The 25711-nt window shown below is 35.9% G+C and overlaps 1 protein-coding gene across 1 annotated transcript in view; it reads left to right on the top strand.

Moving 5' to 3' along the window:
• The first annotated feature begins 2066 nt into the window (after positions 1–2066).
• Positions 2067–25711, top strand: part of LOC113235225 (proton-coupled amino acid transporter-like protein pathetic) — an 81865-nt gene continuing 58220 nt past the window's right edge. The window contains exon 1 of the mRNA XM_026470852.1: positions 2067–2153. The gene's annotated coding sequence lies outside the window, so the exon portion shown is untranslated. The remainder of the gene's footprint in view (positions 2154–25711) is intronic.

The following is a 25711-nucleotide window of genomic DNA, read 5'->3' as shown; positions in this document are numbered from 1 at the left end:
TCGATAGGGTTAATTATAAGAATAAAATCCCTCTCACAAAATTGGTTAATCAAACGAAAAAAAAACCATGAAATCTTAACGTATTTTAATAAAACGAAAAAAATGGTAATCTAACTATAAGTTGCTCGAAATGAGCTCCATTTTGTTGGATACACAAATTCAATCTTTTAACGAATTTATTTTGAGTATCTTTTAATAACGTGTTGTGATGAATTGTGTTACAAATCGTATTCTGAACCTCAGCCTTCAACTCGTTTACACTCGCATAGGATTTAAGGTAAATTTGGTTTTTAACATATCCCCACAAAAAAATCTAAAGGGGTGAGATCCGGTGATCGCGCAGACTATCTGATTGTGCCGTTCGTACCAATCCAGGTATTAAAATGGTTACTAATGTAGGCAGTAGTAACTCTGCTGTTATGGGCTGGAGCGCCATCTTGCTGCAGAATTATTCGATTTCGCTCTTCCTCGGACAAAACATTTAACTCATTTCTTAAGAGATGCAGTATTTCAAGATACTTGATAGTGTTCAAATGACCTTCGTACACGTGGACTAACACAACCATATTTCTCATAATTCCGCACCAAACGTGCGAGAATCTTACTTGATTGTTAGTTTCATGAACACGATAGATTGCCGCATCTCCTATTGTCGTCACGATCTAGTGGGAACAGCTAATCACGACAGTCGTTCAACGATAGAAATTCGTCCACGACAGATAGTCGTGATATGGAAACAGGCTAGACACGACAGTCGTCCAACGATAATAAAACGTGACGACAAAGTGGGAACGCGCCCTTAGGTTTCTAAATCTCGGGAGGTGATCCGCGGTTAAATCCCGTATAAATCAGAAACTTTACATTCAAGGAAAAATAAACGGTGTATCGTCCGCAAAGGGTTACATTTACAATACCGAAAGTGACGTTATGTATTTGCGTCATCCAACTAGTCACGAGGTCAATAATTACTCATAACATACTTATATACATACAAATAAGGAGCTCGTTTTGCTGACCCATTATCAAACTTGTGAGTCTGTGGTTTATTATAGAGGATTAAACAAGTTTTCTTAAAAAATGCAATAACTTGCGGAACTTTTTACAGCTGACTTTTCTGTCCATTATAAGCAGATACCTTGCTTGATTTGTTTTAAAAGTTGCAATTAAAAAAAATTAAAGCATAGTGCAAATGTGACAATGTCTAAAAAATGCACGATTTTTTAAGTAGTGATTAAATTGTGTGGAAACAAAATATTATTAACAAACAAACCGATATTTCGGGCCCTTTGCAGGTCCCATGGTTACGGTTGACCATGAGACGAGTCAACCGTGACCATGGGACCTGTAAAGGGCCCGAAACGTCGGTTTGTTTGAAAAAACAAATATACGCGATTTAAATCCGGGAAAATAGTTTCATTTCCTATGTGTAACTATATTATTATATAAACTGCCTCTGTGGATCAATAGTTACCATGACGGTTTTGGTAGTAGTTTACCTCTGCGTGCAGAAGTCTCGCATTCTTTTCCCGGGCCGGAGGAAATATTTATATGGCCTACATTTATTTCTTTCGCCCATGGCATCCTCGATTTAGGGTTTCCCAAGTGTGGTGCTGCATAAATGTGCGCGTTATTTTTAGTATAATTTTTATATTTTATTTATAATGAATATCGAAATCCACTTACAAGTCGGCAATGTTGAATTTCCGGTAAGTAGGTTCCCAAATTCGAATTTCCCTTTTTTTGTTCACAGCAATCTTACCGTGTCAGTAAACCCGCTGCTTGTCACATCAGAGGTTGTCCTCCTTCCTTTTAATAATTACACGAACGCATTTAAAACCATGTCCAGAGTAATTTGAACCATCTATTCATCTACCGTACTAAAGTAATGAAGAATATTGAGAGGTCCAATTGTACTGGGAAGGTAACAAGGTCCTGCCATTGCGCATGGTATGAAGGCATGAATTCGCAAACCTGCAGTGTTGTGTCGGCCGCCAAAAGAGTCGTACGTCCAAGCGACGATCGATGTGTGTGGTGTTCGTATCGTAAATTTGTAAGATAGATTGCGCGCGCGCCGCTTTGCGCAATTCGGTACATTCGAAAGTGATGTGCTTGTGCCACAAAGGGCTTATTCTCGAGTGAAGGGATTCTGCCAAGTAAGTCAGTGACAATTGCGTAATACAATCTGCCTACAATGTTGCTTTTGCAGTTTACTAACATTAATCAATGCGATAATTTGGATACTGTCACCATCAAAATAAGAGTAAAATCATTCACCAAAATAAGTATATTTACAGGAAAAAGGACGTAGAATAAAGAATTGTAAAAAAAGAAATTATCGAAAATTTGCCTTGATGGATTTATTCCAATGCCACAATGCCAATAAACAAAAAAATACCGCAAATCTTGTTAAGTACTAAAAGTAGTAAATATTAATGAAGAGGTAAATATTGTTTTCAAATTTATTACTTAAATAATTTTAAAGTTTGAATTCTGTTATGAACCGGAACTTTTGACGTTGTGTTAAGAAATTTTGCGAAACAACAATCACTTCTTTGTAAATTGTTATTTGGGCACTGTTTGTATAATCGCAGTTTGCTTGTGTGGGTTGGTAATATTATAACCAATTAGGGGGTAGGGTGTACGCTTATTCGAACTTCGAATGAGGATGATTCCTTATTTCGAATTCGGTCATTAGTATAAAGTACAAAAAAAACCGACCCCAAAAGTTCCTGGAATTACATATATTTAACCTGAACCTATTTACTTCAAAATCGTTCAGCGAGCTATAGAACGAGCTATACTCAGAGTTTCTCCGGAGAATAATACTCGAAATGAGGTTATCTGACAGAAAACCTAGGTAGTCGACATAGATGGTAGAATAAGCAAGCTGAAGTGTCACTGGGCCGGTCATAACTGTCGTAGAACCGATAACCGATGGGGGAAGCGAGTTCTTTAGTGGAGACTACGGCTCAGCGAGCTTAGCGAAGTACGTTCTCTGGCCAGATGCAGTGACGATCTGCAAAAGGTTGCTGGCAGCAGCAGATAGATGCGACAAGCTGAGGACCGGGTTAAATGGCGCACATTGGGATAATCTTGTGGACTGTGACAGGCATGGCGAAGGAAAACATCGTTATGAACCCTGCACGTCGAATGAGATGATGAGGTGTGGATATAACATGTTAAAATCATCACCCACCATTACGTCCCAATGCTCGGCACGGATCTCCTCTAAGATCAGCAGTAGTAGAGCTCCTTGTGAAAGAGTTCGTCCAAGGTAGTACTGCCACCTTACCTACTTCTGCCGCCAAGCAGTAATGTGAGCATTACTGCGTTCCTGTTTTGAAAGGGTAAGGGCGCTGGTGAAATTATGGGCACATGGGACTTGTCAACTTATGTCTTAGGGTGACGGGCGCATTGGTAGTGACCAGGTCAGATCGTTGCGATTTAAGCTCTGAGTGGCACTGCAAGTGTTATGTTCAGGCGTGTCGCTTACCAGGAACACGACTTGTTCATCCCGTCACTTGCTATCATAAAAAGAAACAAAAACCTGATTCTAATAACAACGTCGCGGTCCATTCCCGACCGGAACATCACAAACTACTACAGGTCTATTCCGATTGCATTAAAAGGATTGTCTTGGATGATCTCAGTGCGCAATAAAGAATATTTGTATTGTAATTAAGGTAGAAATTTTCAAAAATAACCATAATTAAATTTCTTAATATGGATACTGAGTAGTGAGTATCATACTCTCTCTTATCGTTGTAGTAATTTTATATGAACACTGAAAAAAAGTTTTTTGAAATAAACACGTTATTGTTTAAGCCCATAATATACCTTGTTTCCATCAGAGCCTATCACAATTATCGCAGCAAGAATTTTAAGTAATGAATTTAATCATATTGTGACTGATTAAATTACCGATTCGCCAAACTAGCTAAAAATGCTCTTGATTGAAATTCCTTTTTTTTCTCTTTACCGTGAAATCCGAAGATAACTTGATTGGCTTTAGTCGTAACACCGTGGTTGACGCTCTCTCAAGTGACTTTATTCTCGGTTTTTAACGGCTTTTTTGGAGTAATGCCATCTATGAGAAATCTATGAAATTATCTTAATTGACTTTATTCTGTATAATTACATTAATTGTAATTTAGCCATAATAAACTCTTGTTATATCTGATTAAAATAATCTCAGCACAGAGTACTAAAAAAACCGACCTCAAAAGTCATTCATCCACCACTCTTAGAGGTGGAATATATTCTTCAAAATAAAATGGGACCTACTCTACTGAGGTACCTTCTTTCCAGAAAAATAATCATCAAAATCGGATCACAAATTGCCGAAGTTATCGCGCAACATGCATACAAAAATAAAACATACAGTCGAAATGTGAACCTCCTTTTTTTTTTGAGACTGTTAAAAATAAACAAGAGATTGTAAGGGTGCGTACAGATCTGGCGAAGGCGCCGCAAACACGCCTGTTTGCGGAAGGCTCGCGAGCTTCGCACATGCATTATGTATTACGACTTGTTCGCGTGCCTTGCGCACCGCTCGCGCTTTTCATATATGTATACTAACATGTATTTCATCGCACATGCAGCGTGTTCGCGACACATGCATCAGATATGTACGCAGAAACTCTGTGGGCAGTTAATTACAACTTATGTTTGGGTATTGATTACAATGAATTATTATGATATTTTACTACCTTAACATTCATTTATTTTTTGTGATTTTACTCCATTTCTACTCCACTGATGCAGGTTCGTGTCGTGTCAGATCGAAGTATTTTTTCTTTGTGTTCGATGTATATTGTGTATTGTGTGTGTAATCTATATTGTGTTCTATTTAGTTTAATTGATATAAAAAAAATCATTGGTATATATCGCACTGCTGTCACAATAGAGTTATAATTCAAAATTTGTGAAATTCAAGATTATACCATTTCTGAATGTAAAATTTGATTCTCTACACGTCAATAAAAATGTCGTTAGAATATTGTAAAAAACAACTAAAATATATCTAATTAATTACTTAACTCAAAATGCGACACGCTTTATGTGAGCTAGCTCTGGCCAAAATTATCCTTATACAAAAATATGAAATTGTTTTTTCTTTTTTCTTTTTAAATATGTATATTTGGTAAGTAGGAAATAACTTATATATAAATTTACACAGATCTTTCAATCGAAGCGAGTAATTTGTTTTTCGATCGATTCTGAGAAAATACACTTTTTGAGTTAATGCACTATTGTATTAACAGTGCGATATGTAAAGTACGTATTAAATACAGCGTTTCATAAATAATAAATATGTTTTCCAAGGTGATTGATTAACTTTGACTGTTATGCAGAATCAACCAAAGCCATTTGAGGCTGTATCATTCTTTATAATTCAATTTCGCTAAACGTTCCAACGTTAGTTTTGATAAGGAGTATATTAATCTTGAATTACTTGATTATTTTTTCTATTAAGTAATTAACTCAGTGGTCCCTTTTGGGAGATGAAGTCAGATTTTCAGAAGAATAGCAATCCAGAAGTCCTTGGCGGGTGCACCAGCGCGTAAAGAACTGCGTAGGTGCACAATCCAGTTTTTGCGTTCCAATTACAATTTTCGTAAATACACATACGGCACATTCAACGAAACTAAATTGTAAAAAAATAGAAAGTGAGAATATAAAACAGTAACGTCTGTATTGAAAGAAATAAGTATTAGGTATAAAGTACTAATTAAATTAGCATATTTTAACATCGACTTAGGTTTTACTTACTCAAAATTTTTGAAAAGAAAACGAGGTTAAATAGAAGTAAAAAACATTGGAAATTGTATCAGTTTAATATTGTTTTATTAAAAAAAATTGACCTCAAACCCCTTCGCTACAATTGGTCTACTTTCCCGACCGGTCCACTTTTACTATTCGTCTGAATTACATCTATTTGCCAAGTTTTCTTGTAATCACTTACCGGAAAGTGCGCGGAACCGGATTCATCCCTAGTATGCCACCCTTAGATGTGACATATTTACTTCAAATTTAAATGGGACTAATACTGAGGTATCCTCTTTCCAATTAAAAAGAATCATCAAAATCGGTTCCAAAACGCCGGATACTTACAAAAAAATACAGTCAAATTGAGAACCTCCTCATTTTTCTTGATGTCGGCTAATACAAACTTTTTCAAGTAAAGTTTACGAAATTTACAAAGAAACAAAGTCAACCTCAAACCTCTCGATAAATCTGTATCAGTAGGAAATTATAGCTAATAAATTCACGAAATGACAGTAGATTATTTTTTTTATTTTCAAATTATAGTCGTCACCAAATAAGAGGCCAAATTTGGCACTTGTCCTCGTGACGCGATTAGGGATGTGGACTAATCATATCGGTAATCACATTATACGATTTTCAAGAGAAACCGATTCAAAATTTTAAGAGTTTGTGATTGTTTAGATTATTATTCGGTTCATTGTTGTGAAATACAAATCTGGCTATGAGTACGGGGCTCTTTTGGATTTGATAAATTATAAATTTATTTTTGGTCAGAGATCTAATATACATAATTATTTAAAATACACCTATTTTTAGTTACATTTTTGTTTTAATATTTAAAAAGCCAATATTTTTTTCCGAGAAACCGAAGTAACTCGGTGAAATTCGGCGATGAATTACTTACAACACTATTATTTAAAAAAATAGCTTGAGGATGTAACTGTTTTCAGGACGTTTTGGAGTAACTCAAAATTGCATTTTATTTTGGAATTCGTGCGAAAATAGTACTTCAAATATGTTTTGTCATATTATGTAATGTTTCAATAAAATTTATGTTTATTTTAAATTCAATTACGCTAATAAAAAAAGCCACGATAAAAACGTGACGACAGATTGTCGCAGCTCCTATTGTCGTCACGATCTAGTGGGAACAGCTAGTCACGACAGTCGTTCAACGATAAAAAATCGTCCACGACAGATAGTCGTGATATGGGAACAGGCTAGACACGACCGTCGTCCAACGATAATAAAACGTGACGACATAGTGGGAACGCGTCCTAAGGGCGCTGGTGAAATTACAGGCACATGGGACTTGTCAACTTATGTCTCAGGGTCGTATTCTAGAACTCTATTCAATGCTCAAGTCAGGATTGCACTGGCAACACAAGCACTGGAAATACGACCCTAATGGCAGGGACTTGAGTATGATTTCTAGTACTTTGAATCATACTCAAGTTCTGACTTAAGCATTGAGTAGAGTTCTAGAATACGACCCTTAGAGTGACTGGCGCAGTGACAGAGCCTCTCAGATGTTTGCGATTTAAAGCTCAGAGTGGCACTGCAACTGTTATGGACAGGCGTGTAGCTTACCATCAAGCACACGATTCGTTTGTCCCGTCACTTGATATTAAAAAAATATATTATCTTGAAATGTTAAACAATATGTTTAGGTTATTTATTACACTCGAATATTAAATAATACTTCGTGATAATATTCTAGAATATTCAATTATTAAAAATTGATATAAAATTAGGTCAAGAAAACTAACCTGAAAACCTGGAGCATAAATAGATGGGAAATACATACAGTTAAGGCCGCATACACATACTGTACATATAATAATAAATAACAATAATGATTTGAATGAATCAAACTAACCATTTGAACTCATTACGGGAATTACCCATAGTTACTATAAGTACCGAAGCAACTAAATTCACTCTATTACCGAAAATATGGATAATGAGGACCGGAAACAATTTAGAAAACTTTCCTTCCCTAATTGGTTTTATCGATAAATTGAACTCTGTACCTCCTCATCTAATGCTTGGCGTGATAATCAGTGATCGGAATAGACTATTTTACCTAAACTTCGAGGAACAGAGCCAGAAAGCGGAGATTTCCTTACGACAACATTTCTTTGTCTCGGATTTTTCCGGGATTCGGGACATTACTTAAGTACATTAAAAAATTAATGTTAGTTAGGATAAACTTCGCAACCACCAAATTTTCGGTTTATTCACGAAAAAAAATGCATTATTTAGATATTAGGTATTCCAAATTATTCTATTGATCCTAAAACTATCGGTTGCATCAAATTTTTGTATACATCTTAGTCATCGCGTGTAACTTTTTTTATTGTAAAGTGCATTGTTCTTTTTTTTTCTAAGGAAACAAATAGGTTATAATATTCTTGAACGTATTATATTTTTGAAATACAAAGAAATTATAATTTTATTAGAATTATTTAGTTCTCGACAGTAGTAAGTTTAGACCAAGCTAAAACTACCATAACAGAAAAGTAATAGGTACTCTCCATAATAAAATTTTTGGGTGCAAATGGGTTTCGGTGGATATTAGAATGGCATACAGGAACGGGGGTGCTCAGGAACGAGAGCATACGGTACAAACTAAGCATGTCGTTGGAATCAAAGAATAGGTTCCAATGATTCATAATATGAAAATCAATCAAGTGATAACTTATTCGATTTGAAATTAAATTCAACTAATCGTTTTGTCAGATCCATTTATCTCAAATTATGTTATTTTAAATTAGAGTTTAAACCTAAACTAGAACCCGAAGTAGACATAATCTGCTGTGATTTGAATCCAAGGACCTACATCGAATCTGTGATCAAAACAGCCTCACGGAAACTCGGAGTCCTGAACAAGGTGCGACGTTTTTTCACACCGGACCAGTTATGCCTGCTGTACAAAACACAGGTCCGGTCTTGCGTTGAGTATTGTTCGCACTTGTGCGACGGCTCCGCCAAGTACCTACTCGATGCCTTGGATAAATTACAGCGTCGTGCTACTCGAATTATAGGCGACGAAGTGGTCTCATCACGCCTTGAATCTCTGCAACTGCGTAGAGATGTTGCATCGCTTAGCGCCTTTTACCGCATGTATCATGGTGAGTGCTCTGAAGAGCTGTTCAACCTCATCCCCCCTTCCCCGTTCCTGCTCAGAAGCACGCGTGCTGGCCTTCGTAGTCACCGTTTCGCTACCTGCCGCATTCCAGCGCGTACTAAAAGGTTCGGTTGCTCCTTTCTCTGCCGCACAGTTGACAAATGGAACTCCCTTCCGGCACATGTCTTCCCTCCCTCTTATGATATGGGGTCCTTCAAACGAGACGTGAAGAGGCATATTGTAGGCAGGCAGGGTGGAGGTGGCTAGTGCAGTGAGGGTTTCATCGCTGCACTAGGTTCCTTCGCGTTTGGATACCACTTTCCACTTAACATCAGGTGGAGTGGAGTCATTTGCCTGTCATGTATATAAAAAAAAAACCATTTCAATGTAGATACATAATTCGTGTCAAGTAGTATACTGAAGTACAAGACATTCGCGCTAATTACTAATCAAAAAGTAAACAACGGTTAAGGTAAACGTGAGAAATGTTGGACAAGACATAGAGGCTGAGCACGCGCAGCACGTAATTACCTGCCCGGCTTGTTCGGCTAAACGGCTCCAGTACGTCTGCACTGCTCCACACCATAGAACCATAGAGCCTAACGACTTATTTTCAGCCACATTTACCCATCGCGTGTGTTTAATTTGTCGATATGAAACGTCTGTAGAATACCTTTGTGAATTATCGTTGTAGCTTGTTGTGTCGAGCTGTTCTACAGATTATATTAATAACATAATATCGTCGCGGATATTGCAATTCCGCGTAACTAGTATTGGATTATAAGTTTTTCGGTCATTTAGTGGCCAGATCAAATCCGCGCAAATGTTGTGACAACCAAATTAGCGTGTTTTACGGAAATCTATTGATATCACCCCGTAGATAACATATATTAATGCTTACTTTGCAAAATTGAAAGTCGTAGCCATTGAATTGACCCGCCGCGGTCCCGACACGGCACTCTCCCGACCCGCACCCGACTCGCATCCGACCCGCACTCATGTGTTTCACGCTTCAGATGCTGAATACCGTCAATTACGCTTTACTTTAAAGCGTTTTTAACAAAATCTGTTCAACTTGTGGCAATGAAAAAAATGTGTATTATTCATCACATTATCTAAAATGTAGTTGTTCCCAAAACACGATTTTACAATATTTTCTAGACAAAAAAAAATTCAAATTACAACACGCTTACAACGCACAAATATCCGTAATATACTCAGTAAAATTGACAAAATTTTGAAGAATAACGTATTCCACCACCACCAACAAAACAAACGTCGGTTTGTTTGAAAAACCAAATATACGCGATTTAAATCCGGAAAAATAGTTTCATTTCCTATGAATAACGTATTATCCAATAATGAAAACCGTGGTTGTTTTAATTTCTTCCATTTTTAACGTAATTTTGGAAATAAACCCTTTTTTGAGACGCGCTCAAACTGTTCGTGGTTTCTTCTCTTTTACGCATACGAAAGTCGGCAAAATAAAAAGGTTGTACTATTACAAGGAATACCGTAATTTCAGACCAGGTAATTGATGTAGTTGTCTGAACATTATTATTATTATATAATACTCGTATATAATGATAATTTTTACTTATACACTTTAGTAGGAAACAAACACAGGAAAATAACAAGACTACATAATAAGGAAATAAATGAAAGTTTATAGGAATCAAGACTAAATTATTTGAATATATATACGCTATTATTTTATTTATATTAATTTTATATAATTATTTTATTTATATTAATTTTGAATCTGACAACTAATGAAGACAATAAAATAATATGTAATTTTGAATGCAATCAACGAAACAGTTATCAAACAATTGTTAACTTTTTGGGTTTAAAAAAATGCTCTAATTTTGTGAAACATTATAGTATAATATTATATGATAGAACAAATGTCAAGTATTATATTCGCACGAATTTCAAAACAAAATTCAATTTTGAGAATTACACCGAAACGTCTTAAAAACAGTTACGTCCTCCGTCTTATTTTTTGAAATACTAGTGTTGTAATGGTTGTAACCAATAAATCGCACAAACTTCACCGAATCAATTTTATTTTCACTTAAAAAAATATTGATTTTTTAATTTTGATTTTGATAGAGATGTTAACATTGATAATATGATTGAAAATCAAATATTATACGTACTGTTGATACTAGTAGCTCAACTGATGATTTTGGCTCATCTTCCGATGGGAGTGAACAAAAATTTATACTATGAAGTCTTTTTGTGTTTTTGTTCAGAAATTTACTATTTAACTACAGGTTGTCCTTATAAACTCTGTTAATGTCTGAAATTGTCATTGTGATAATTTCAAATACTTACTTATTATTTATATTAAACTATATAATCAAATCAAATTGAGGTGAACTATCAATTCATAATCGAAAAAAATATAAGTAAATGCGAGTCGCATCAATAAATTTTTAGATTTATAACTAGTATTGCAAGAGGTAGCTGATTAAAAAGTCTTAATAAAACGAAAATAAAAATATTTACTTAATATATCGGCAATTCGAAACTGCTTTGTTTTACATTGAGCTTTGACGCGAGTTTGCCGGAGATTAGAGGTTGTGCTGGTTTTATAAATTTTGAATTTCGAAAAACAAATGCCGAGTTGTGTCGTATATTTATTTATATATACGACATTTATATTTATATATTTATTTTTGTCGTATTACTTATACATCCCTAAAATTTACTGCACCACTATTGACAACAATTAGCTCCTTCGTAGTTACGAAACTTGATGAGCGGACAAACGTCAAAACGGCCATCATTGCGTGCCGGTACTATAAATACATTTTATTTACCTCATATCTATATAATTATCATATCGTCTATGGCCATGAAGGGTCCGTTCGAAAAGTTAAGAAAGTTACGCTTAAAGTTAAGAATTCCTTCATACTTTTGAAAGAGTTAAGTAATTTGCCAACTCACTTAAACTGTCACGGATAATCACAAACAAAATTAAACTTCGTGTTGGTACACAACCGAGAACTTTACGAAAATTATTCATGGCTTGAATGCGGATGTTGCTCTTAACATATTTTGAATGCTTTTAATAGTGTGTGTGTGTGTATGTTGGTAAAAATCATACCTTATTAACTGTGGTATGGTTTGGTGTTAAGGGCTGGTGTCAGCTCGACATCTGGGCGCGTATTTTGCGTGTGGTGGATGTAGGGTCCTTACTCGTCCCACCCGAGCTCCTCCAGAAATCTCAGCATCCTCCTTTTTTATGATTCCAAGTAACGGAACGACCAAGTCGTGCGCGTGATTGTAAGCGACACGCCTGTCCAGCTAGCTCACCATCAGGCGCACGAGTTGTTCGTCCCGTACCTTGATATTATATTAAAAAAATATATCCTACCGGAAACTGGACCTGGGACCTTCTCATCTAGCCCCCACAGTGTCAATTATTGGGCCACTGAGGTCGTTAAAAAATACCAGTACAGTCAATAAAAAAAACCAGTATAGATAAGTCTACAAAGTAATAATTTAGTTTCACTATTCACTTTTACAGCTGATTTAAGTACCTACATAATTCTGTTCTCCAATACGTGTGCACTTTGCGCACAATAAGACAAGCCTTTAAATGTCAAGAACAGAATACATCTATTAATAGCATCGCCATATTGCGTATGGCTAGTCAGATGAACAAATTTTGCAAAGTGACCTTATCGCGCTTATTTTACTTTACGATAAAACGCAAACCACTAACGCCTAGGGCTTGGTCCTAGGAATTTCCGGTTCCGGAAATACCGGGAAATCTTGGTACTGGCAAAGTGCAATCAGTCCCGGTACCGCGATTATATCTTCTCGGCAGTCCTGGTTACAGCAGGGAACTATAGGTAGTTGCTAGTAGGTAGGCCTACTGAGCTATGAATAATATTTACAGGACGACTGTCGTGAACCGATAAATTGTCGTCACGATCCAGTGGAAACTACTAGACACGGCAGTCGTTCGACGATAAAATAAACAGTCACGACAAATAGTCGTGATGTGGGAACAGGCTAGACGCGACAGCCGTCTAACGATAAATAAAACTTTACGACATATTGGGAACGCGCCCTTATGCGAGAGCGACATAAAGCGAGCTACTTACTACACGCATAGATAATAGCAAATCGTTTCGTGTAAAAGCGTTTCTATATCTCTATGCGACAACAGCAGTATCTCGCTCTTTATGTCGCTCTCGGGCGAGTCGCGTCCTTTCGCGCTAGCCCTACAGGTCAAGTACAAAGGATTTTTTCTGTATGTTGTTCTATTTTTGTATCAATAATAACAACAAACTAAAGGAATATTTTCACTAAATACAATGCTGCATACAATTTGATATAGTCCGGATTACCACGGCCTTCTGAATTTTGTATCCAAGGGTTGCCGGAAGGTCCGACAATATCAAAAATAAACTTCGTGCTCTGGACAATTGTTTTAGAATGACAGAAAGCAAATACATTTCTTTGTTTACAAATAACACGACAAAAGAGAATAAAAAAATCGAAACAAAACAAAAAAAAAAACTCAATCAAAACATTCAGACTTGTGAATAATTATAAAAAAAAATACTTTTATATAAAAAAAACCTCAAGAGTTCATGGAATTACATCCATTAGCTAAGTTTTATTGAAATCAGTCACTGGAAAGTCCGCGAAACCGGATTCATCCCCTGGTTTGCCACACTTTAGGGGTGGAATATTTTCTTCAAGTTTAAATGGGACCAGTACTGTACCCTCTTTCCAACAAAAACAGAATCATCAAAATCGATTCAAAAATGCCGGCGTAATCGCGTAAAAATATATGATTGTCATATTATATATTTTATAAATAAATTCATTTTCTTTAATGCAAAATTTTCATTTTGGCGCAGTCACAAGACTCAAATTACACAATACAAGTAAAACTATGACACTATAACAAAAACAAATATTTTTTTTAGCTCAACAACAATCGTGCACAACGTGCAAATAACATTTTGCAACTTAATGAATATGGCTAAGTCAATGGAAAATGTGTTTACTTTTAATAAAAATTACTTCACTCTATGAGGTGTCACACGCAAAACGCACACATATAACTTGACTGCCTTTTGCATTAAAATCTTCCACTGCCAGGCATTCAGCGAAACCAGTATTCCAAAGTAGAGAGCAATCAAGATGCGTGACTCAAGGCGGTTCACTCAAAAAAGTTGTTTGGACGTGAAAAAATTTCTTTAGTCAACGAACCCAATGAATTATCATAAAAAATAACCTGAATTGTTTTATTTTTCCATGAATTGCGTAGCGAGATTTAAGGCAGTGAGGAATAACATGTTCCGTGAAGATATAGTTTGACAGAAGACGTAATGTTAAATAAAGACAATAATTTATAGAGAACTATTTGGTGCCCGCAACTTCGTCTGTCTGCGTAGAATAAGCACTTTGAGTAGTATACTGTACCTGCTACTTTTTTTTTAAATTTCAAGTGACTGGACGAACAGTCGTGCGCCTGATAGTAAACTGTCCGAGACACGCGTGTCCATAACGGAAACTTACTTAAGAAATGCTTGGTTCTCCATACACAAACTTTCATCCCCAATTTCACTTACTTTAAGATCAATTTTTGTGACAAAAACTAACCTATATCCTTCTCCTGGTATCCCTTTATCTCTATACTAAATTTCATTAAATTTGTTTCAGTATTTAAAATATTGGTTTGTATAACAATTACATGGCAAGGATGAATGAAAATAGATTAACTAACAAACGAGATACATAGAACAGACGTGGAAGGCAACATTGGAAGACTTCAGTTATCTTCGTTAATTTATTAAAATCTCCTTCCTTACAAATATAATAAACCTCAATTGACTTACAAATAAATGAACGACGGGTCTAATACAAAAACCACGAAAAAAATGTCCCAAGTCAACCTATTGAAACGTAGTGACATGTAAAGGATTATGAAAAAGCTAAAACGTTGAATTTAAATTGTAATGTCATCGCAGTACTGTCTAATTTTGCTTGCTTCGCTGTCAGTCGAACAAAGGAAGACTAAAGCGTGAATGACGCTCTGTATACGATTTTAACGCCCTATAAGTTCGGATACTTTTTAACGCGGACCCGACGTCCATATAATTGTAAGTCAATGTAAACCTCTAATTAATTCCCATGTCGTCAGGGATAGCATTGGTAAAAGGCGCGTATCTGCAGTAAACCAACTTTGACAGGAGAGGGATTTAACGTTATTACTTTGTTATTTCAACTACTTTCATTTTTTGCACACTAAGCATTAATTTTTTGTTGTCTACGAACACATAACAATAGATTCCCGTAAATCACGCTAATTTGGTAGTCGCGACATTTACTCGGATTTGATCTGGCCACTAAATGACCGAAATGGAAACGCACAATCCAATGATAGTTACGCGTAATTGCACTATCTCCGACGATATATATAATAATTATGGATCATACAATAATCAGTCCGATTTTAAGCACAGCCATTCATCTTAGAATTATTCCAATAATGACTCACTAACAAAAAGATTACGGAAATGTAACAGCTTAAAAGGAAACATTTACATAAAACAAGTTTTTAAGTATTATGAAACTGCGAATAAGTAACTGCTAAACTCGTAGGTTATAATATATACCTACTTCCGTAACGCAGTGACCCAAAATGAGTGTGTTTTAGATAGAGAAGGGAAAAACTGCTTATTTTTTAAACGTTTAAGCGTTATGCTTTTTAAAAAAAGCGTGCTTTTTTAAACGCGTTTTCAATTAAACGCTTTTTTAGTTTGAAGCTAACAAAATCGTTTAGAAAACGTTTAAAAAAAGCTTGCAACGTTGTGTTGACGGCGAAAAGCAAAAGTAGACCACTAAAGGTTTTAAGATAAGTAAGTTTTTTGTAAAAAACGAGTTATATTTTTATTTATGACATAACATTTTTATATTAACCTTTTTTTTTCATTGGCGTTTAAAAGCGTTCAAAACCATAACTTATCTAAGTTTGTAGTTGTTAACCGTTGAAAAGGAAAAAACTGCTTATTCTTTTAACGTTAAAACGTACGTTTAAAAAGCGTGCTTGTAAAAGCGCTTTTCACACGCTTTTTAGTTTGACGCTTAAAAAGTCGTTTAGAAGAACGTTTGAGCGCATAGATCAACGCTTACGCTATACGCTTATTTTAAAAAGCAGACTTTCTTAAATGCTTTTCATTTAAACGCCCACCTCGAGTTTGAGATATAACACGGAGAGTGTGCGATGGAATTGCACGATTTATTCCGCCTTCCCCTTTCCACTAGACTAGACCGCAGGCTAGGGTTCAATTTCTACGTTGAGGATATTCCAAAGATTCGCACGAAGCTTGTGCGGCATTCGCATAAAACTACGTATTCATTATCAACAGAAAAGGTCAAAAAAGCTTTCGTTATGCTCTGACTGCACAGACGCGGCCGCGGAAGTATTCTGGGCACGGCAATTTTTGTAATATACGAGTTTATATGAATCCTGCCACATAGAAACGCGTGACAGATGCGCGGCCGCCACGTGTTTCAGTGTGGCAGGGTTCGTATGAACTCGTACATCCGAAAAATTCCCGTGTCAGAAACGCTCTTTTAATGTACGGTTACTCCCGTTTCTGTATCCGACGAAGTGAGTCCCTCTTCAATATATCTCTTCGCGTGAGGCGGAACAACAACTTGCTCGTCTCTGTTTGTCAGATCTCACGAGTAGGATTGTCCTGAACTTGTGGGGAAACTTGGTTATTTGACCCAGACGTACCTAAAATAGTTCTCAGAGTGTGACTTCGTGAACTACGCAGTGCCTCTGGTGCGTATCGCAATTTGGCATCGGAGTGTGATCTGCTTGTGTGGCGTTGGGCGGGGAATGCTTGAGGTTCTGTGAAATGATGGATGTTAGGGAATCGAGTGTATTATAGTGTATTTTTGTTGTTTTTATCTCATTGTTGTTATTATTATTATTTTCATAATTAGCTTGGTTTTCACGATGCATTAGTTTTTAACTGTAATACCGTGTCAATATATTTACAATAAATAAATATTTACAATATATAAATTACGCTTCCACATTTATATGGTGAACGTCTATGACGCTGAATTCCCTGCCTGTAGACTTGTTCCTAGACTATTATAATTCGGGCTTCTTCAAAGCGAAAGTTAACAGACATTATCTAGTTATGCATCCATCCTCCATCGTCAACCTCATCGTTACTTTTCATCAGGTGAGATGGAGATTAAATGCGCACTTATAGTTATAACAAGAAAAAAAAAACGAGTTTAACACGAGATTCCACCACGCCCTTTGGTTTTAAGCCTCCCTCTATCCAGTATCGAGTTCTCTTAGAAAGATCTTTCTGGACTTCATCGCTCCAGGGTACACTCAGACGTTCACGATCCTCTTCCATTCTCTCCATGTTTCCAAGGTAGCGAAGCATTACTACTTTAGTCTGTCCAACTAAATTGGCCTCGAACATCAGATCCCCAACCTTCAAGTGGAAGCTCCTTTTTATTGTAATACCTTTTTCTAAGTACCACCAGTGACATTGATTTAATTTCAAAATTTATAGAGGTCCGTCTCCATAATAATGTTTTAATGTTGTTGTAACTGTTATAAATAGTATTAGATTGTGTCATTCCGGAATAGGCCACAAGGTATCTCTGCATGCAAATCAACATATTTGTATTGTTGCATGGTCATTGTTTTCTACATCTTTGATATTGTAATCAATATGTTTGTAAACAGATTTGAGAACTATATTTGTGCACAGTTTGTTTACGATGTCAAAATAATGTTTTTATTGACCTCGTTGTCACGTTTTGGTTATGTCGATAGTCAAGTATAAGAAAAGATTGTATAAATTAAGTAAACATGGCCAACAATGAGAAATAAATATTGAACGGTTAGACCGGGATCAGAAAATCATAATTTGTTGTCTCATGGGACAGATTTTCATATGGCCGCCGGCGGTACAGACAGCACCACATCTAAATAAATACTTTCTTAACATTGGTTTTTTGTACTTTCTTTCACAATATCAAACTAGCGAGCTACTCTATGAAAATTTGACTATTGTACAGTGTGGGACCTGTATACTTTGCAAATCTTAATATCTTCCAGAGATGGCCTCTGATCCTTTATTTAGGAGTCTAATCACTTGACGTTTACACTTTACTGGTTACGATTTCATTGATTCTTAAATTATCATAATATTTTTTTTTTTTTTTTTTTCTTTATTTATATTCAGGTTACTGAGACCCATAGATACATACCTTACAGACTAACATACATAACAATATAAAATAAAAAATACACATTGACTATACATTGAATATACATTGACCTACCAACAATATGTTGATGATAATATTTTGAATAAGTAGTAGTATGTGAAAGAGTTCGTCCAGGGAAGTACTGCCACCTTACCTATTTCTGCCGCCAAGCAATGTGAGCATTACTGCGTTTCGGTTTTGAAGAGTAAGGATACTGGTGAAATTATAGGCACATGGGACTTTTCAACGTATGTCTCGTAGTGGTAGTGCATGCCCCTTTTACGATATGAGCACCCTTCAGTGGCGTGTCGCTCACTTACGAATTTAAAAAAATAACATCATTATAACATCATTAGATTGATTGTACTGCGTTCCACGCTTCGGTGTCTCTGACAAAATTAACGAAGTTCTTCTTAATTGTTGATTAGAAACTTCTGACATCTGAACAATTCCTTAAAGCAAATTTATTTTAACGTAATAAACAAACCCGCCTTAATTTTGACATTCATAATTCGTACCAACAAAAGTGAAGAAGTTTCATTGTTTTTGTAACTTCGCAGTTACATTTCTTTCAACTTTATACGAATTTCTTCATATTCGCCAAAACATTTATTTGCATAGGTAATGAAATTTCTGGATCTCATCCAAGGAGACACATGATGGTCGATGAAGGATATCCCAGAGGAAGTGAACGTTGTATTTTTATTAGTTTATTATTCTGAGTGTGTTGTATTATTTTTATTTCAAAACCACGTAAGTATACATAATGACTCAAAAAAAAAATTTGCAATAATTGTGCAGAATTTGGGACAATATTGCAATATTTATTTTATGGGTAACTGTAAAGGTACCTGACTGGGTGAAGAACTTTCATGGGTTTCTCACAGGTGGCGCTTTACCAAAAAAAAACCGTATAAGCATAATGCATATGATTTTTAAATGAAAGAATACACGTATAGTACACGTTAATTGTAATACGGTATGGAATCCCTTAAAACCCGGGGATCGAACCCGGAACCTCAGAGATGGTGACACAAGACGCGTGCACTCGACCACGAAGGAAAATAACTCTTCACCCTTTTGTTCATTTCCATCACGCTGTTTATTTTATTTTTAAGAACGCCGCCAATACCTTTCAGTGTTACCATTTTGTTTCTCTTTTATTGATTATATCCAAATCGAATCGATGTTTTATTTAATTAAGTCTGATAGTTATTTTTATTGACGGCCTCCGTTGTCGTGTGGCTTGCACACCGGTTTTCATGGTGTCGCCATCTTTGAGACCCCGGGTTCGATCCCCGATCCGGTCAGTATAGAAAACTAACTTTTCTATATAGTCTCGGGTCTGGGTGTCTGTTACTGTCGTTGTTTCCAATTTCCATAACATAAATGCTTTAGCTACTTACTTTGGCATCAGAGCAACGTAAGTGATGTCTAATATTTATGTATTTACGTATTGCAGTAGTAAAAAGCATGTAAAAACTAAATAATAGATCATGTAGTTTTTGTAATAAAATTAAGGCGACGTAAAGGTAAAGTGACGAGGTCACTCGTCCAGTTAGATCGATGAAATTTTTCTTTACATTCAATCTTTGTATTAACTATCAGTTATAATTTCATAATTATAATCAGTACAATGTTTGTATTGTTATAGTCATGTATGTAAATATTAACTGTGTTATGCTGTTGCTAAACCAATAAGTAAATAACGCACACACTCAATTTAGCCCTGCACTGGTGAAGCCCTGTGTCGCGGGTGCCATGAACACACACATAGACAACCACAAATTACACCCAAACTCACGAGAGAAATAAATATAGGCCATACAAATATTTTTCCCGGCCCGGGAATCGAACCTGGTTCGGCATGGTAACCGTTTGGCCACTGAGGCAGTTATATACATGTAATAATATATTTTTATAATATTCATAGAATCAATTACCATACATTTTCATATCAATCCTTTTCAATACTACTTCATCTCATTTAAAAACATTTCCATACAATTGTAAACAATTAAGTCTATTAAATAGCACAATATTTTACTACCACGATATACAATTATTTTTGTTAAATCACTACATAAGTTTGTTATAATTTTTTTTTTTAAATTTGTTATTCAATTATAATTATTAATACAAAAATCGAACACTCAGAAAAAACACTCAGGAAAAAATTCCTTCGATCCGGTCGGATTCGAACCGACGTCTTCTTGCATACCGTGCCAGACGCTATACCAACTAAGCCACGGAACGAACCAACGGACCTCACGAATTTTTCTATGTGCTTGCGTCGTGTCTTTGAACTTTTTGTTATTCAATTATTTTTTATGTAAAATTAAATTACTTACTAGTTTGTTATAATTATTAATACAAAGATCGAACACTTAGAAGAAAATTCCTTCGATTCGGCCGGATTCGAACCGAGTCTTCTAGCATACCGTGACGCTTTACCAACTAAGCCACGAAACGAAGAAGCGGACCTCACGAATTTTTCTATGTGATTGTTGTCGTGTCTTTGCACTTGGTTTTTCAACGACTTTTTAGCCGTAGCGCCATCTATGAGAAATCTATGAAAATATTTCGTCACCCCAGTTAGATACCTTTACAGCTACCAGTCCCAGTTAGAGATGTCGCTATTCACTGCATTTAAATTTTTATTGAAATGATATTCAATTATTTTTACATGAAATTACTCCACTATCTAGTTTGTTATAATTAATAATACAAAAATTGAACACTTAGAAAAAAATCCTTCAATCCGGCTGGATTCAAACCGACATCTTCTAGCATATCGTGGCAGACGCTATACCAAGTAAGCCACGGCACTATTATAATTGTTAATACAACGTTCGAACACAAAGAAAAATTCCTTCGATCCGGTTGACGCAGTTCCAAATTCGCTACGGAAAGAAGCAAAGTACCTACCCTATGAATTTCTCTATATGCTTGTTGCAGGTATTTGTTTTTGGTTTTAATAATGTTTGGTACTGACGTAAAATTACAAACGTGACTAAACTATAATGTGCTTGAAGTGAATTGAAGAAAATTAATTTTCACACACGATTACTCACGATTTGCCACGGATTTCTCGTAAAATACCTAAAAATAGTGAAATCTGTGATAAAATAACACGAATCAATGTACGATTGTGAAATATCTATTATCGTTACTGATTCGATGTCGATGATAAAGATGATGACATATTTATTTTGTAAAATGATACTGTATCTCCAACAATTTATATTGCCTATACTATACACGATACGGCACGGATACTTTAGATATAGGCTTTTTTTATAAAAATAAGTGCGCATTTGACCTCTATCTCACCTGGTGGAAAGTGACGATGAGGTCGACGATGTAGCATGCACACCTAAATAATACCTTTGCACTCTCGCCTTGGAAAGGTCCAAGTTATAACTTTCAGGGAATAAGTCTGCAGGCAGGGAATTCCACTCCATAGCCGTTCGCCATATAAATGTAAAGCGAAACGCTTCGTGTGAATCCTAGGAATATCCACAATCCAGCCTACGCCTAGTCCCACGAAGATCGAAAGGGGAAGGCGAAATCAAATTATGCAATTCTATAAATGCACTCTCCGTGATTTAACCTGTAGAATACCGATAAGCAGGCAACTTTACGGCGGTGTTCAAATTTCTGCAGGTTCGCCTCTACTAATTCCGAGTCACCTATAAGTCTCTTAGCACGTTTGTCGATTGAATTCACGGTGGCCAATTGGTATTTATTGATATTTAAAAGAATCACGTTGATCTAATTCGGAGCCAAATATTAAAGTGAATTTGAAATGTAAAAAACATTTCTAACACGTAGGTTTCCTCGCAGTTTCTGCTTCGCCGTTATCATTACCATTATTTATGCCCCATTACCGGGACCGGCATTCCTCTGGTGAAAGGAGAGTTTGGACCATAGTCCTCCACCGCAACACTGGTTTACAACTTTACAAGTCTTCGAAGAACTTCTGAACCAACGTACAGGTATCAGCTAAATTATCTTCTCCTTCATCATACTAGCAAAAATATAACGAGTAAAAGAGACAATTGGCTAATACGCTATTAATGTTATGTAGAAATACACTGGCCTGCTATGACGAAAGCAAACAAAAGAATGCGCCGGCGCAGCGCAACACAAGTGCGTGTGTGTTATCACCACGAGTATATCCGGGTTTCAGCACGTGCCATTACCATAGTTACGTATAAACTGTATACCGGTAACGTCTTTTACTGTTATCGCTGCTAAGTTCCATAATATTAAGATTCACATGAGATCTAACATACTCGCACACTTAATAATAATGCACACACTCATAACCCCACACTAGGAAAACTCAGTACCGCGGGTGTCAAGCACACACATAGACAATCACAAATTACACCCAAACTCATGAGAGAAATAAATGTAAGACTAAACTTACTCTCTTGTTACATATTATTATATTTTTCATTTTTCTTACAATGTTTTCTTGGAGATCCTTTAAAACATTTCCGTATAAAACGACATAGATTGTATCTCTGGAACTTAGAAACTTAGGAAGGTTGCTGGGACTTAAAGTTCAAGGTTTCTTTTTTCAAGTACCAGCAGTCATGTTTGGATTTTTGCTACACGATTTATGGTGCAATTTTTTTTTACAACGCACGCAGTCATAGCCTACTAACTAGGGAAACCCTCTATCGCGGGTGCCATGGACACTTAAATAGACAACCACAAATTGCTCACGAGATAAATAAATGTAGACCATACAAATGTTTCTCCCGGCCTGGGAATCGAACCCGGGACCTCTGTGTGGTAGACTAGAAGAAAGAAATTTTAAAAGAAATTGTATACTTTGTAATGTTTAGTTTTTAAAGGGAATAAATTTATTATTATTTATTTATTAATTTAAATCATATCGTATAAGCGCTTTTGTTCAGAAAACGACGCGAATTCTTTATCGTCCGCGACTCGAGAGAATGTCAAGGGTAAACCGGAATCAACGTGTCCAGGAAACTTTTGCAATTCATGTAAAATTGTCAACACACGTAAAACCTTTTTACACTGGACAACTTATTTATTTATTATTAATACGGCACAATTACAAATGTGTTTTTTTTATGATATCTAGTGACGGGACGAACAAATCGTGCGCATGTAGGTCTAGCACGACAGGGCGCGTCTTGCGTGATAGCGACATAAAGCGCGATATACTTAGCAGTATAAACATCTAGCGCTTTGTCGCCCTCGCGCAAGTCGCACCCTGTCGTACGAGCCCTACTGGTGGTACTCGACACGCCTGTCCATAACAGTTGCAGCTTTAAATCGCAAAGATCTGAGGGGCACCGCCAATGTGCATGTCACCTGAGACATAAGTTATAAGTCCCATCTGCCTGTAATTTATCCAGCTTTCCCATTCAAATTCGAAAGTAATGCTCACACACTGCTTGATGGTAGAAAAAGGTAAGGTGGCAGTACGTTTAAATGACGAACCTGAAAGGTAAATACGTTCCCTCAACGATTCAAATATGTAGTCCAAACGCATTGACTTACAAATAAATGGACGACGGGTCTAATACAAAAACCACGACAAAAATATCCCAAGTCAACCTATTTAAACGTAGTTATATGTAAAGGAATATGAAAAAGCTAAAACGTTGAATTTAAATTGTAATGTCATCGCAGTACTGTCTAATTTTGCTAGCTTCGCTGTCAGTCAAACAAACGAAGACTAAAGCGTGAATGACGCTCTGTATACGATTTTAACGCCCTATAAGTTCGGACACTTTTTAGCGCGGACCCGACGTCCATATAATTGTAAGTCAATGGTTTGACCCTGCTTTTATACTGAATTGTTGAAAATGTCACATGCGCCCTTTCAACTAACGGCGCTGCGGCAGTATTTGTAGTCTCGGTCAGTATTTATATTTAAAAATCGGCATCACTGTTACATGTTATCTGAAATCCATTTTGTATTTGAATTATTTGTTACTATATATTTGCGAATAGCTGAATAAATATTTCTTTCTTTTTCTTTTTTACAAATAATTCATTTATCACGCAAACAGTCTCTCTATTTATAGAAAGAAAAATGCAATTTTGATAAAACATTAACACCAACAATTTATTTTGAAGAGTAACAGATGTAACTGAAATGTTTCTCTCGGTCAGTCATCCGAAAAACACGAATAAAAACAAAGGAAATCTTTCTTTGTCCCAGTCCTTTTCCGAGGTAACTTTCGCATTGAGGAAGCTGGCAAAGGTTCTAAAAACTACCTACGCAATTAAGAAAACTAACCAATCAAGTGTAGGCCTAAGTCTAATGTGGAGTTACATCAAATATATGAGAAATCACTAGCAAACAATCACGCTTGTATGTGTGGCCGCCCGGCGCACCCCGCACTCCATTTTGCTCGGTGTTTAAAAATGTCTCATATAGTAGATGTGTTTATGCTGTGTTTAGGGTTGTTCGAACAAGAGTTCCTTAAATTCAGAATTGTTCAACATTTCATTTCTATTTCAAAATCATATTCCTATAATCGAGATTCCAATTCGCGATACTGGCATGAAAATATCAATATCTAAGTATAGACTCTTAACAAAAGCCTAACCTTTGTTAAGAGTCTATACTACCTCAAATGGCTTTGGTTGATCCGCATAAGAAGTGTCGAATCAATCAATCCCTATGGAAAAAATATATAATAAAATTAAGGATATACACTGATTAGTATACGGTGTGAAAACACGATTCCTATAAATTTTCACTATAGAAAAAAAACACAAACTTACCTCGAAATTTTACAAGCACTATATTCAACCTATTGAAATACTTTACATATATTTAGATAATTGTATATCAATTGAACGAAATAGAACACGTATACGTATCGCTCAAACTAAGCAAAACGAACCGTGTTAGTACGGGAAAAGTTTTAATTCAAGCTAAGGTAGTATAGACTTTTAAGAATATAGTACAAGAATATTGTGATAAACACCTTAATTTTTTTATATAAAACCTATATATGTAAACGAAATAATAATTTGACATCACTACGCTCCGAGTGGAGTACAGGAGGCCTACTCCCTTTCTTGAAATCGAAATTTCGTCAATAACTTTACTCTGATTCTTTTTCGGTCGGGCCCAAGAATTTCGTCGTCATTTAGAGTTTTCGTGAACGACTGGAATGAATGATATTGTGTAGGTCTTTTTTGATGCCACCTTCGATAAATTACGGTTTTTATATTAACTTAAAATTAATTTAATATGTGGCATTTATTGTAATATTCATGCAGAAAATATAAAGAAACAAATAAAAATATATTTTTGACCTAATTAGCCGAGACGCTAAAAAATACTCCTTGTTATCCGATTTATTTGAAGAGTGCCATTTCATCCAAATTATAGGTGGCAAAAGTATGACAACCTAAAATTTCCGTATATTAGAAGCTATTTTATTATTATAAATATTTATAGCTACAAGTTCTTACTCACTGATAGAAATAGAACGCATACTTCCCGATATGGTGGAAAAAAAA

This window comes from Hyposmocoma kahamanoa, unplaced genomic scaffold (genome assembly GCF_003589595.1).
Source record: "Hyposmocoma kahamanoa isolate Upper Pololo Valley unplaced genomic scaffold, ASM358959v1 87, whole genome shotgun sequence".
NCBI lineage: Eukaryota > Metazoa > Arthropoda > Insecta > Lepidoptera > Cosmopterigidae > Hyposmocoma > Hyposmocoma kahamanoa.
The sequence above is the reverse complement of the archived record's forward strand: the minus strand, read 5'-3'. Positions and strand labels throughout refer to the sequence as shown.